The 15172-nt window shown below is 42.7% G+C and overlaps 1 pseudogene; it reads left to right on the top strand.

Moving 5' to 3' along the window:
- Window positions 1-10563: 10563 nt before the first annotated feature.
- Window positions 10564-11326, top strand: LOC131749027 (tRNA 2'-phosphotransferase 1 pseudogene; annotated as a pseudogene).
- The last annotated feature ends 3846 nt before the right edge of the window (window positions 11327-15172 follow it).

Genomic DNA, 15172 nt, shown 5'->3' with positions numbered 1-15172 from the left:
ATCCATTGGCAGGACACAAGCAAGAGGCTTAAGCTTTTTTTGCTTTCTGCGAAAGTCACTTGATCTGCGGGAAACTCACAGATCGTGGCCATGTTGAACAACAGACATGCTACCCTGTTCATTGCTGCTCAGCAAGCTTCCTGCCTTCAGAATTCTCTGGCAAGAAGCAGGCAGCAGTGTCTGTATCAACATAGCTCTCCAAACTCCAAAGATACGTGGTTGGCTCTCCCTAATATTCTCTCTCTAGATTGGACCTATAGGTAGCTGCAGTTCAGTAACCAAGCAGCTGGGGGGTGATACATCTTGAAGACACTCCTCAGTCAGCTCAGAAGCCCCCTCGCTTGGCTTTGCCTTCCCCAATGGGAGAGAAAATCTACAACACTCTCTCAAAGATGATAACTAATAAAATTCTCCCTTCTGGTCTTCTCTTTTTTAAGCTGGAGGAAGTCACAGAGCCAGTTTTGCCACCTCCTGATGAGCCTTTAGGGAACGCCCTAGAAGCTCTCTCCCAGAAGTTCGTTGCAGCACTATTTACAATAGCCAGGACATGGAAGCAACCTAAATGTCCACTGACAGATAAATGGATAAAGAAGATGTGACACATATATACAATGGAATATTACTCAGCCATGAAAAGGAACAAAATAGTGCCATTTGCAGAGATGTGGATGGACCTAGAGATTGTCATACACAGTGAAGTAAGTCAGAAAGAAAAAAACAAATATTGTATAATATCTCTTATATATATGTGGAATCTAGAAAAATGGTACAGATGAACTTATCTGCAAAGCAGAAATAGAGTCATAGATGTAGAGAACAAACTCATGGTTACCAAGAGGCGAAGCGGGGGGTGGGATGAATTGGGAGATTGGAATTGACATATATACACTACTATGTATAAAATAGATAACTAATGAGAACCTACTGCGTAGCGCAGGAAACTCTATTCAGTGCTCTGTGGTGACCTAGATGGGAAAGAAATCTTAAAAAGGTGGATATATGTTTACGTATAACTGATTCACTTTGCTGTACAGCAGAAACTAACACAACATTGTAAAGCAACCATACTCCAATAAAAATTAATTTAAAAAAAAGAATGTGGTAGAATTTGGAATGTATCCTCTTCAGCTATGTCAGACACATGTACCATTTCTGATATTTTTGGCTTCACTTGTTGAATTAATAAACTATCGCCATGTAACCAAACCACTTTAAAACATAATAGTCTAATATAATAACCGTTTTATTTGCTCATTATGCAATAGATTCTCAATTTGTGTTGAGCTCAGCTGGGCAGCACTTCTGCTCTCACCCAGGGTTACTTATGGTGATAAGAATAGAGGTGAGGGCTTCCCTGGTGGCGCAGTGGTTGAGAGTCCGCCTGCCGATGCAGGGGACACGGGTTCGTGCCCTGGTCCGGGAAGATCCCACATGCCGCGGAGCGGCTGGGCCCGTGAGCCGTGGCCGCTAGGCCTGCGTGTCCGGAGCCTGTGCTCCGCAACGGGAGAGGCCACAACAGTGAGAGGCCCGCATACCGCAAAAAAAAAAAAAAAAAAAAAAAAAAAAAAAGAATAGAGGTGATTTGGGGACTTTCCTGTGTCCAGTGGCTAAGACTCCACGCTCCCAGTTCAGGGGTCCTGGGCTTGATCCCTGGTCAGGGAACTAGATTCCACAAGCCGCAACTAAGAGTTCACATGCCACAACTAAAGATCCTGCACACAGCAACAAAGACCCCACGTGCCGCAACTAAGACCTGGCACAGCCAAATAAATAAATATAATAAATATATATATATATATATATTTTTAATGTTAAAAAAAAGAATAGAGGCAATTCATGGCACCAAGGACTCCCTCTCACCAAGTCACCTCAGCTCTACAGAGTATGGTCTGAAATGTAAAACATTAGCTGGGCCTTTAATGGGCCATTCATTAGACTGTTTGCTTCTGAATGATGAGGTATATGATGAGACCAGTGATTCTCATGGTCGTGTACAACTCCTTTGAAGTAACACGGGTCCATTGGTTTTAGGCAATACTGTGTGGGATACCACATCAATAGGTGACCATTTTGTAAACTCTTGAATGATGGTGCTGCTGGGGGAACTGTGAATAGGAAAGGCAAACTCATAATGACAGTCTGAATCAGTTCTGGAAAGAATGAATTTCTGCCCCACCGTCACACACACACCCCTTGTGGAAGGGATCCAAAGTAATCAATTTGTCCAAGTGGCTGGCTGGTCTCCTTGAGAAACAGTGCCATAATATGGCTCGTGTTGGTTTCTGCAGGTGGTGGATTGGACCAGTAGTAGCTAATTGTGCCTTAATGAGAGGGAACCCTTGTTGGACCTGAAGGGCCAGCCTGGGTTCTGTTAGCAGGATCACTTGCTCTGCCTTCTTGTAGAATAAGCCTACGAGGAAACTTATTGGTGACAGGCTGCTTGGTGCTAGGAAATCTGGATTTGGGGTGCCAGCTGTTTATAGGCATTATCTGGGACTCTGAGGCTGATAAGATGTTACAGTCCTTCTGTGAGGGAAGGAAGTCCCACGGGAAGCTGAGCTTGGGTGCAACCCACCCCTCTGGGAGAAGGGCAGATCTCTGGTTCCAGTTAGCTTTTTGCCTGCAACCCAGCATGAATTTTCAAGATCAACTTCAGTCAAATCTGTACTAAAAATACTATATTTAAATTATGTTAATTTTCACTTCTGTGTAGACCCCTTGATTTATTTTTACCTTGTGATTTGGTGATTCTCAATGGGAAAGGGGTTCCTTATAATCTAAAATTTTCCCTATAATCTACTTTGCTTCCCACCTAAGCTTCATTTAGTACTTGCCCCTGTACTGGCCAGTACTCTAAATAATGAGTGTGTCAGAATGCCTTCTGAGCTTGCTGGAAGAACTAAAGGTAGCCTCCCCTCACTTTCCGTATCATAACAAACAACAGAATTGAGCCCCTTTATACAAAGACACCTAAAGAGGGGAAAAATTATTAATTAAGTGCAAAGGACAAAGAAGGAAGAGACACCAGTTGCCCATCACCCCCACCGTTTTACCCTTGGTCCCAGGACAGGACACGCCCATTGTTTCAAAATTCTCCTACTTGGGAGTTGTATATCTGGTGATGGATAATGGGTTAGCGCTCCTCCTGGAATGTGATTCACCTATACTAACCAGGACTCTTTTTGGAACAAGCCAGAGGAACAGCGTTGTGTCTCAGGCTGTCACCCGAACTGGATGCATATAGTACACCAATCTCAGCAACACCAGCTGGTGGCCAGGATCAATCCTTTCATATTCCTCCCTTTCTCTGCTAGACCCCACTACTAAACACCAGTGCCTCCATCCAGTGGGTCACCTCCCCACTGAATCGATTCTACCAAGGCAGTCATCTCAGGAGAGCTAACCTTTCTCTCAGAAGAAAGTTTCATTAAAATTGGCCCAACATCTTTTTCTTGTTTGGAGTCAAAAGTCAATTAATAATAGGGATAGAAACATTTAGGGAGCCAGTTCTCTAAACCAGTACAAAGTAACCTTTAAATTTTTTCCCCCAAAAGTCATTTCAAATAGACAATATGTTCAATATTTACTGCTAAATAAATGTATTGTGACTTTCCTTAATGCTAGATCAGCTCAATGATGCTGTAAGTGAATCCTCATACACAGGCTGGCAGAGCCCACCTTCCTCAACTGTTAAGTTGAAAGAATCACAAATAGATTTCTTTTTTAAAAAAATCTCTTCTCTAGGAAGCCAGCAAAGTGGGTTTGCTACAGATCCAGTGGGTGGATAATGGTGGATGGGACCGCCCCGAGATGGGAAAGGAAAACACTGTTTTTGGCTAGGCAGGTAGAAGAGAATGAGCAGGTAGGTAAATTAGGAAGAATTCATATGGAGTGATCTCACTAAGATTACAGCAACGGTATAGAACATTTGTAGTGAATACTGCGATGCTCCACCAAGATCCCCTCTTCAGGGTAATGTATCTATTCCTGAATTGCTGGGGCTACTGGTTCTCAACAGCTTACATGTATGTCCCTCGCTGGGAATTGCCTTTGCCTTCAGGCGTATGCCTCACAAAGGTTATGCACTCTCCCAGTGGATGGCCCACGACCAATGACTGGCTGATGTGGAACTATAAAGGCTTGGCATCTTTGCATTAATTTGAGACAACTCTGAAGGACCATTCTAGCTCCAGAGCTCCATGTGAGACAGGCTGAAGCCTTGGTTGCAACTTCATTATGGATCAGGGTCTCCCTCTCTCCAATCTTGTTTTCCTCACATCCTTACAGGTGTATTTTCCAAGAGGATTTCTCAATCCCCTTCGCACTCAGTTACTCGTCTCAAAATCTATTTCCAGAGAACTTAATCTTAGACCTCTGTATAGTAAACCTATGTATAATTGCACTGAGTTGTTTTATTTGTCTAGTATCTACCAACCCTTCTTCTAGTAATTCACTCAGATTTCCCTTGCTGGGGGATGGAGGAAACTACTGTCCTCTTTAAATGTCCTTGCCTTTAGTGAAGTTGCCTCCACCTCCAGCTCCAAGGATGATCATAGTACTCTGGCCATTCAGAGCCTCAGATTCCTCAGATCACAATAATTGGTTCAGAGGTGGGTACGTGATTTAGGCAGAGCCAATCAGATGCAATGAGGCTCTTGCTGGGACATCCGGGGAAGACACTCTCACTTTTTTATGAGTGTCTAGAAGATCTGGAGTTTCCATAGCCATTTCATGACTGCAGTGGGAACTCCTGCCTAAAGAATGGTACCAACCAAAAGGAAGTGAACTGGGACATGAAGAAAGAGAAAGAGACAGAGAGGAACTAGGTTTGGGGACCATCATTTGAACTCCTGCATCACACAATACCTAAAACCAGCCCTATACTATTCAGTTACCTGAACTAATACATTTTCCTTTTGCCTAAGCCTATTTGGGATAAATTTTCTGTTGCTTGCAAACAAAAGAATCTAAACTGATAAACTATGAATGAATAAGAAATTAATGGTTTGAATATTCAAGACAATGATTGAGTATAGGGAAGGCAAAGTGACCAAAAATATTTATATTCTGTGTTACTAAAATATCCTTGTCTAGTGCTTTAGTGCCCAACACATAATAAGTTCTCAAGACTTAAGTGTTCAATAAGCATCTGTTAAATTAACTGTGATTCTACAAAAGGAACCTGGAGAACCTAAGTGACACAGTGAGTTTGGAAAAAGGGAAATTTTAAATGCCTTCTCACCAAAAGTGATTTATTGATTGATACTGCTTACAAAATATTGTAACTGAAAATCTTCTTTGCTCTTGGGAAGATCGTAGCCAACCCCTAAATACACATAAAAAATGCTTTTGTTTCAGCCATTTTCTCTCCCAGGTGGTCTTGAGGTCTTTCTGAACCACACAGTTTCCTTTTCATAGTAAACATGGGTTAGGAAAAAAGAAAGACCTTTGACAGATGAAAATTGAGATTAAGTGAATTGCCCAAGGTAATAGGTAACCGGTCCAGCTAAGATGGGAGTTTGGGTTTCCCTTCACAAATGCAATAAGCTCTCTGCCAGGAACATCAGAAACACCCAGTGTCCTTTATTCATGGCCATAGGAATTCATTCATTGTTCCACATACATCTACTGAGCCAGGTTCTGAGAAAACAGAGATGAGTAAAACAAAGTCCCTGGCTTCAAGGTTCTTTCCCAGTTTTGGGAAAAAATGTCACATAAATAAGTGTAATGGAGTGTAGCAAATGAAGTGATGGTTCATGCCTTTGGTGTTCTAGAAACTATGGGTCTGGAGAAAGTGTTTGGGAGAGTGAAAGTTGGCAAAAGTTATAGGAAGTAGTCGGTTGTCTGGGGAGATTGTCCCGAAGGAGGTCATGTGTAAACTCATAATAAAACCGAGTAAATACATGTTCAATTTTGTTTTTCTTTAAATTTAATTTTATTTATTTTTGGCCACGTTGGGTCTTTGTTGCAGTGTGCAGGCGTCTCCTTGCGGTGGCTTCTCTTGTTGCAGAGCACGGACTCTAGGTGTGTGGGCTTCAGTAGTTGTGGCATGTGGGCTCAGTAGTTGTGGCTCACGGGCTCTAGAGCAGAGGCTCAGTAGCTGTGGCACACGAGCTTAGTTGCTCCACGGCATGTGGGATCTTCCCGGACCAGGGCTCGAACCCATGTCCCCTGCACTGGCAGGTGGATTCTTACCCACTGTGCCACCAGGAAGTCCCATGTTCAGTTCTTATAAATGCAACAATAAATATTCAAAGTTAAAGTTTATTATTATTTCGATTTTACCAAGGAGAAATTATGTGGAGAATTTCTCTTTTTCACACCTAAAAACATCATTGTTTGACTCTCGAATCCTGTGCTTCTTCTGATCAGAGGGTGCTCTTCCTTAACTTCTCACTCTATCATTTTCTGACCTGTGGTCATGCACATACAATGTTGAGAGGGAATAGCTGGGAGATGGTAAATCAGGGTACATGAGAGTGAGTCCTTTTGATATTGTGATTGTTAAAAAGGGGACAACAGGCCCCAAATGGAGTCACCTGTGCTAAGCTCACAATACCACACTAAGACTTATAATATCTAAATTGCAGTTTCAACCTCTTTCAGAAGTGGAACTTTAAACCAGTCAATCTGGAATTACCTGGTCAGTACTAGTGAGGTAATCTGCCTGATAGACCCCTGCCATCCCCCAAAGAAAGGTGACCCAGCCTGAAACAATCAGCTCCTTGCTAGAATAACTTCCTTGTCTGGCATCCTTCTACCTATAAAAGTCTTCCAGTTCGTATAGCTCTTCGGAGCTCCTTTCTGTCTGCTAGATGGGATCTGCCCAATCCATGAATTGTTGAATAAAGCCAATAAGATCTTTAAATTTTACTCAGTTGAATTTTGTTTTTTAACATGATTTATAACAAGGGATATATTTGGTCTTTGTCCCTGTTCTTGGCACAGAGCTCTAAAACCCTTAGAATTTCTTAAGTGATAAGAGCTCTAAAAGTGACTTTAGTTATTCATAATAAGCCCCTTTCAACTACACCTGAGTTTATGCTAATAAGGTGACTTTGGGAAAGTCCCTAAGAATGGGGGCTGGTTGCAAGGGAACCAACAACAACGATTAGAGGGTTGGAACTTTCAGTCCCATCCTCCAACCTGTGGGGAGGGGAGAAGGACCGGAGGTTGGATTACTCACCAAGGGCCAATGATTTAATCAACCACGCCAACTTAATGAAGTCTCCATAAAACCCCAAAAGGACAGGGTTGGGAGAGCTTCCAGGTTGGTAAACACATGGAGGTTCTGGAAGGATGGCATGTCCTGAAAGTGTAAAGAAGCTGTGTGCTCTTTCCCCATCCCTTGCGCTAGGTGTCTCTCCCATCTGGCTGTTCCTGAGTTATATCATTCTATAGCACACAGGTAGTCTAGTAAATAAACTGTTTTCCTAAATTCTGTGAGCTATTCTAGCAAAATTAATCAAACCTGAGGAGTGGGTCATGGGAACATCCAATTTATAGCCAGTTGTTCAGAAGCACAGGTGACAACCTGGACTTGCAATTGGCATCTGAAATGGAGAGGGATGGGACAGTCCTGTGGGATCTTGTGGGATCTAATGCTGTCTCCAGGTAGAAAGTGTTATTGACTAGAACTTAGTCGTCTGACTACATCTAACTTCATATGCCCAGGAAGCAGGTTAGAATGGATTTTATTATATGTAAAATCTTTTTGTAGATTCTTATTTCACCTATCATTATATCAAACATTTTCCATGTTATTTTCATAGTCTTCATTACTGTGGAAAAGTTTATTATTGTTGAAAATATTTGCTATCCCTTTCCTCTGGCGCCATCTCTGCGGAACCAATTCCTGGTGGGCCCCCCCATAGGAGTGGTGTCTGCCCCTTTGAAATCAGGCTTGGTCATGTGGAATTTGAGCAGAAATGATACATCCCACATTTGAGCATAAGCTGTAGGAGTTATTGTACTAGTCAATCCTTGCTCTTTATTCACTGCTTTGAGACCAATACGGAGCTAGTCCTTCCAACTGGGTCCTGGGATGCAGCAGAGCTACAGCCGAACTGCAAAGGGCAGGTAACTGAGTGAGAAATAAACCTGTGATAAATCACTGAGATTTGGGGATTATCTGCTACTGCAGCAAAATCTAGCAAAAGCTGACTGGTACAATAATTATAACAGCTGCATATTACTCCATCATGTTATGTACCCTGATTTTTTCAGTCCATTCTTCCAATATTGGCCATTTAGGTGGTTTCCAATTTTCCGAGATTAAATATAATGCTGAAATGGACACCTGTGCTGTGTTTTTGTTGTTGTTGTTTCTGTTAAATTATTTCCTTAGGACACATTTTTCAACATAGAAAACTGGGTCAACATGTATGATCATCGTTACCGCTCTTATTCCCAAAAGGGGTATATTGTCTGTGTGTTGAGTCAGGTTGCAGAAGTCAGGAGTGAGATAATCCAGAGATTGACAACAGCAGAAACATTCTGCCACCCTTGGGGATGGAGGGACACTTGGATGAGGTGGTATTACCAGAGGGCAGAAACTAGGGCCATCTGAAGGGAACTAGAACCATGACTGGGTCTGCCTGGTCAGAACTCTCCAGTAGTAACTGGGATCATCAAGGAAGGTTCGCTTTGGGAAAAGCTGGATCCATGGAAGAGATGCTGTAAGAAACAGAAAAAGAGACGGAGAAAAATACTTCGGACTCTTCCATCTTCTTGCTCTCCAACCTTCTGCAAGTATTGTCCATTGGGAAAACCTACCCAGAGGCCAGACAACAAAGGAACTTGGAAAGTATAGTTTTCTATGACCCAGAGGGCAAGAGAAGGGCAGCGACGTATCTGAAAGCAAATTGGTCAGTAATGGATGAGTAAACCGCGTTACCAGTCTTTCCAGCATTGTACATTATCATCATTATAAACGCTGCTATTTTGGCATGAGAGGCAATATAGTTTAGTAGTTGAGAGGACTGACTCTGAAGTCACACACGCTTGAATCTGAAACCTGCTCAAAGCTCTTCCTGGTTATGTGACCTTGGGTGACTTGCTTAACTTCTTCAAGTCTCAGTTTCCCTTATATAAAATGTTGTGAAGAGACTTCCCTGGCGGTCCAGTGGTTAAGACTCTGTGCTTCCACTGCAAGGGGCATGGGTTCGATCCCTGGTCGGGGAACTAAGATCCCACATGCCTCGCAGCACGGCCGGAAAAAAAAAAAAAGAAGTTGTGAAGACCACATACATGAATATAAATACAAAACACTTAGCATAGTGTGTAGCATGAAGTAGGTTGTATGGTCAGGCCACACAAGATGGCTGTTCTCTTGCTCTCTGTACAACCCCTGCCTGACCAGTGCCTGCTTCACCTCTACCACACACACACACACACACACACACACACACACACACACACACACACACACACACACACACACGACTGACCTTCCTACTGTTGATACTTGCCCCAGGCCCCAGATAGTGATGATTCTTATCCTATCTTATCTTCTTTGGTGTGCCCCTCTAGTGGTTTCCCTGGTAACTAATGATGAACTCACCTGGTATCGATTCCCCTATAACTGGTAATCCCCCTCCCTCTCACCTACCACTTGCCAGAACTTAGTTCCATGACCACATCTAAGTACAAGGGAGACTAGAAAGTGAAGTTTTTACTTTAGGTGGTCATGTACTCAGCTCAAAATTCTATTGTGATAATAGAAGAGGCAAACATATTGGGGGGAAAACTATTGGCCTCTGCCATTCTGCTCTTCTGGCCGTGCAAACATCTATGTGTGCTCTCCTTCCCATACATAGAACATACCCATCACCAAGGGAAACTTCCAAGTACAATTGCATTACTACTTAAGAGGAGCAAAATTTGCCACCCCAAAATATGATTATCTTGAGCTGGTTAAGTTCAAGAAGCAAAAGACAAGAGAAGCTCTGAAAACCAAGTAGAAGTCACCCTTTTGTAAGGGACATTTACATTTATACGGGAAAACTCCACTGGTAGGGGTGTCTCCCTCTCTGTACCAGGAAGAGGAGAATGACTCTGAATATCGGAAATCTTCATCAAGGGAGAAGGCAACGAAGTAAATCTGTATACCAACCATACCCTTGTTTACTGTGCTTTGCCTGGTAACCTCCCCAAGCTGACTGCCCCTGCTTCCCGCCCACCCCACTTTCCCCAGCCCCATTTTCCTTTGTCTTTAGCTGAAGGTGGTATTTCAGTGATGGTTCAGGTCATTTGGGGGGAGTTACTCAGTTTTCCTAGGTATCTCCCATGTATAAAGAGAAGTACACGTGTTATTAAACGTCTGTTTTTCTCCTGTTAACCTGTCTTTTATTACAGGGGTGTCTCAGCCAATAATCCAGAAGGTTAGAGGGAAAATAATTTTTCCTCCCCTACACTGACTCTAATCATCATTGGCATTTGCCAGGCTTTTGGTCTCTTTGGCTTTCAGATTCCTGTAACAATAAGAGGCTTCTGTTGTATTTGCTGTTTGTCAATTACATATAGAAGTAACGAGCTGCCGGACAGCAGGAGTCTATCTTGACTATGAACTTCTCTGGAGGAAAGAGGCAGGAAGCAGCAGGGCCCAGGGGTAGACGGGCTCACAGACCCCAGGAACCAGACCAAGATGTGCAAGAACCCCAAACTTGGTCCTATGACCTGTCATGGAGCCCTGGAGCTGGGGCTTGCCGTGGGGGTCAAAGCCTTCCTGCCTCCGGGCACCCTCCTACAGCTGCCCCAGTCCCGCAGCTTCTCAGCTGAAGATGTGCAGCAAGTGGTGGACACCATGGGGAAGCAGTGGTTCACACTGCAGCCGGGGGAACCCCGGCATTGGCTCTCATCCAGGCCAATCTTGGTCACTTCCTGCAAGTACCCGAGCTGGATCTGATGCCCTTGGCAACCCCGCGGGCCCTGCCCCTGATGCTTGTTTATGGCACATTCTGGAAGCACTGGCCATCCATCCTGCTCAAAGGCGTGTCCTGCTGGGGAAGGATGCACATCCACTTGGCCTCAGGACTGCCTGGGGACTGTGCACAGTGTCATCAGTGGCATGTGGCCAAATTGTGAAGTGGCCTTGTTCATCAATGGGCCCCTGGCCCCGGCAGATGAAATACCCTTCTTCCTCTCCGTCAATGGGGTGATCCTGATTCCAGGGAATGCTGATGGCTTCCTGCTTCCCAAGTATTTCGAGAAGGCCCTGCAACTACGCCCCACCCAAAAGCCCCTCTCCTTGGCTGGTAATGAGTAGACAGAGTGTCAGAGTGGCCCCAAGCACCGTTCCAGAGGGTAAAGGATGATCCAACAATAAAATATTCATTAAAATAAAGAAATGTAAATAGACAATCAAAAAAAAGAAACTCATGTTTGAAAAAAAAAAAAGAAAAAGAAAAGTAACCACAGCCCAAGATCTCTTCCAGGCAAATTCTCTTACTGTTTCACTGTTCTCCGTGCTGAGTCATCTTCCTCTCATTCAACTTGATGACTGCTTCCTTCAGCTCTTCTTAAGAGGTTCGGGCGGGAAATTGTCACCCTTAATACAGCTGTCCCTCAATATCCAAGGGGGAATGGTTCCAGGAACCCCACAGTACAAAAATCTGTGGATGATCAAGTCTCTTATGTAAAATGGCGTAGTCTTTGCATGTAACCTGCACACATTCTCCCGTATACTTTAAATCATCTCTATATTACTTACGATACCTAATACAATGTAAATGCTATGTAAATAGTTATAAATACTATGTAAATGCTACATAAATATTTGCCAGCAGGGTAAACTCAAATTTCGCTTTTTTGGAACTTTCTGGATTTTCTATTTTCCTCAATATTTTCTATCCTAGGTTGGTTGAATCCACGGATGCAGAACCTGCAGGTACAGAGAGTAGAGGTATGCTCTTTACCTCTGCTCCAGCTCTCATTTACCTGTCAAGAAGGAAGGTCCTTGGGGACCCATAGTATTCTCTCTGGCCAAGTCTTCCTTTTTGGCCCTTTAAACTACGTCACTGTGGAGTTGCAGAAAGCAGTTGGCTTTTTCAGTTGTGTGGAGCTCTGAAATTAGAGGCCACAGGCAAAGAATGACTCTTGACGTAGCTATGTTCTCTTCCACTTTTGGTTGCTTTCTGGCTAGCTCTGACTGGGGTCCATCCCGCTGTAGGATGTTGCTAAAAGTAGCAAGAAGCAGCAGACACTGCTAAACTTGTAAATCTTTCCTATGTTTACCCCACTGCTATTGCTTCTGATGTCTGTGAGCTGCTTTCCAGGATCTGGCCGACCTTTCTGAATGCTGTGCCTAGCTAAGATTCTATTTCCTCAGAAGAGAGAGAAAATGGATGCTGGGAGAGAAGTAGCACTTTCTGCCACAGATGCCTATTGACTCAGACAGATTCTTAATTTCACTCTAGAAAGCGAGTCAGCAAGTTGTAGAAGGCACCGGGGCAGTGAAATAGAAAACTGGCACCTTGAGATTGCCATATCATACAGTAGCAAAGGACTCACTTTCAAAAAGGAAACAGTCAGCTCCTCCCACAAGAAAAAAAAAATGCAGCTAAACTTTTGCTAGTTTTGATATGATTGGTATAAATGGTCAAGGAATGTCTCATAACTAGCAGTGAAGCTGACTTTCTGGGCCCTGTCAAAACTTGATTTGGGGGCTTCCCTGGTGGCGCAGTGGTTGGGAGTCCGCCTGCCGATGCAGGGGACACGGGTTCGTGCCCCGGTCCGGGAAGATCCCACGTGCCGCAGAGCGGCTGGGCCCGTGAGGCATGGCCGCTGAGCCTGCGCGCCTGGAGCCGGTGCCCCGCAATGGGAGAGGCCACAGCAGTGAGAGGCCCACGTAGCGCAAAAATAAATAAATAAATAAATAAAATTTAAAACTTGATTTTGAAAGTCGAGTAAAACAGCTACACAGTGACTTTAATAACTGTAAACATGAGAAAACTCATGCACTATTACCTTTTTTTTAATATGCTTGTCAGACTGCTGACATTACTTCCCAAATTCTTGTATTCTCTTTCAGATATATTTAATGCAAATTTGGAGCTTGTAATATATTCCAAATACCTGATAATGTTTCCTCCCTTCTTATATTATAAAATAAACCTTTAAAGAGAATGAAAAAATTAATGATTGTCACCAAGAGATTTTCCTTTCTTTTCTCAGCACGTTCATTTTATTATATGTTATTTTCTTGATGTTCATTTCGTGTGATAAATCTACCCCATATTCCTTTATCTCTAGCACTAAAGATACCTTCATTAATTTGCACTGTCTAAATACAAACTGAATACCAATTTTATTTGAGAATGGAGCCAATGACCATTCTCAATGGAAGTTTTGGAACAAAGTCAACAGATTTTAAGAAATTTGTATAAATACAGTTATTTATACTGGTATGTAATATAAGGGTGTATTTGGTCTATTTTGTTCACTGCTCTGTACCTGGTACCTAGCACAGTATTTGGTGGACACTGAATAAATATTTATTTGGTTAATGAATTAATGTATTTTTCTTTAATAATCATAAGATATACTGGAAAATATTTAACCAAAGTAGCTGGAAGAGAGTTGAATCTTTTCTAGCCTAACAAGGAGAAGGCATGGTGGGATTATATAATTCAGATTATTTAAATTCATGAAAGCAATCACACTGGGTAAAAAGACATTTAACCTCAGTTTAATGTCCAAGAGAGAGGAGTAAGGGTACAAACTGTGGGAACACAGTTATGTGATACCGTGTCTCAGATATGTATCTCTGGTGGGAGATAATGGCTGAGAAGACACGGGTCCAAATGATTGGCAACATTAATATGGAAATAAACATTTTCACCCATTCTTCAAATAGTCTCCTGGTCTCACAACAAATTTGAGAAGTGGTTTCTATTAGTATTCTATTACAAATGTGGAAAATGAGCTTCACAGAGGTGAATAACGTGTCCAAAGTCCCACAGGTGATGATGATTGGTAGAGCCAAGGTCTGAAGGTCTTTGGCAATGAAGTTCACGTTGGATAAAAAGTCATGCTTTTCTTCCACTGGCATTCGGCTACTCTGTGGTTCTCTCTCTGCCCCTCACACCCTTCTGCAGCATATCTCCCTTGCTTCTTGTTAAGGATATTGTCCTAACGTTGTAATGTCATTTCGTGCTCTGAGTTAATAAATGGCTTCTTTTCTCTTTTAGTGTCCAAAGTGATACATTATTTTCTGAGTCTTCAAGAAGGAAATAATGATGATTGGAGCCGAAGTCCCAGAATTCTCCGCAAACCACGTGCCATGCTACAGATTTCTAGGAAAGCTATTTAGTAGGAACCCTCTATTAGAGACTGAAGGTTTGTCTCCCTCTTCACCTGTTATTATTTTCGCTCTGAAATTTACTCTGATATTAATATAACCAGTGCAGCTTTATTTTGATTAGTGTTAGTATGGTATGTATTTCCCCATGCTTATACTTTTAACCTATTTGCATCCTTAAATTCAAAGTGGGTTTTTGGTGGCAGCGTATTTGGATCTTGCTTTGTCGTCCAACCTGATGATCTCAAAAATTGTTAGAAGTTCTATACATATTTATTTTGTATTTCAAGCTTTTAAAAGTTCTTTATTGTGATCGCGTGCACAAGTCTATATTTTACAAATAAAGGTGTGTATATACATATTGGAGAGTGTGATCAAAAATCTTTTTACTGTTGGGGTAAAAAATCAAAAATTCATGGAGACCATGGCTTTAAGGGCAATGTGAACAATTGACCAATCCTCATTTCAGGTGAACAGAAATAGAACTGGAGGGTGAGACAGGGTCTAGACACCACACAACTCTAATTGAATGGCACCCTTTGGATCATGTCTGTGAATGATGCCCCCCGGAATTGTATTGAGCTATGGCTTTTGCTAGAGGTTCCCTTTGGAGGGAAGAATTAGAGTCACACATGAAAAAGGCTGTGAGGGGTCTGTTCCCAAGACGACACAGGCCAAGCAAACTGTCCCAATTCACATCATTGTCCATGTAGAGGAGGAAAACTAATTTCCCCTCTACCCTTCCAGGTTTTTGGCTGAGAACCCCCCTGTAATAAAAGACAGATTGACACGAGAAACACAAACACAAGTTTAATAACATGGATCCCTCCTGTATGCATTGGAGAGACCCAGGAAAACTAAATGACTCCCTGA

This window comes from Kogia breviceps, chromosome X, assembly GCF_026419965.1.
Source record: "Kogia breviceps isolate mKogBre1 chromosome X, mKogBre1 haplotype 1, whole genome shotgun sequence".
Classification (NCBI taxonomy): domain Eukaryota; kingdom Metazoa; phylum Chordata; class Mammalia; order Artiodactyla; family Physeteridae; genus Kogia; species Kogia breviceps.
The sequence above is the reverse complement of the archived record's forward strand: the minus strand, read 5'-3'. Positions and strand labels throughout refer to the sequence as shown.